The sequence below is a fragment of the Lupinus angustifolius genome, chromosome LG13, assembly GCF_001865875.1.
Source record: "Lupinus angustifolius cultivar Tanjil chromosome LG13, LupAngTanjil_v1.0, whole genome shotgun sequence".
In the NCBI taxonomy this organism is placed as follows: domain Eukaryota; kingdom Viridiplantae; phylum Streptophyta; class Magnoliopsida; order Fabales; family Fabaceae; genus Lupinus; species Lupinus angustifolius.
The window spans coordinates 4,873,899-4,874,362 of NC_032021.1; positions in this window are offsets into that span (position 1 = coordinate 4,873,899).

The window sequence follows — 464 nt, forward strand, 5'->3', positions numbered from 1 at the left end:
TCATCCTCAGCCTCATCCTCATCCTCATCCTCATCCTCATCCTCATCCTCATCCTCATCCTCTTCATCATCCTCCTCCTCATCCTCATACTCATCCTCATCCTCATCCTCATCCTCATCCTCATCCTCATCCTCATCCTCATCCTCATTCTAATGCTAATTCTAATCCAAATGCATATCCTAATCCTAATCACCATGCACATACTCATCCTCATCCTCATCCTGATGCTCATCCTCATCCTAATTCTCATCCCCATCCTCATCCTCGTCCTCATCCTCATCCTTGTCCTCATCCTAATCCTCATACTCCTACTCATCTTCATACTCATCCTCATCCTCATCCGCATCCTCATCCTCATCCTCATCCTCATCCTCACCCTCATGCTGATCCTCATCCTCATCCTCATCCTCATCCTCATCCTCATCCTCATCCTCATCCTCATCCTCATCCTCATCCTCATCCTC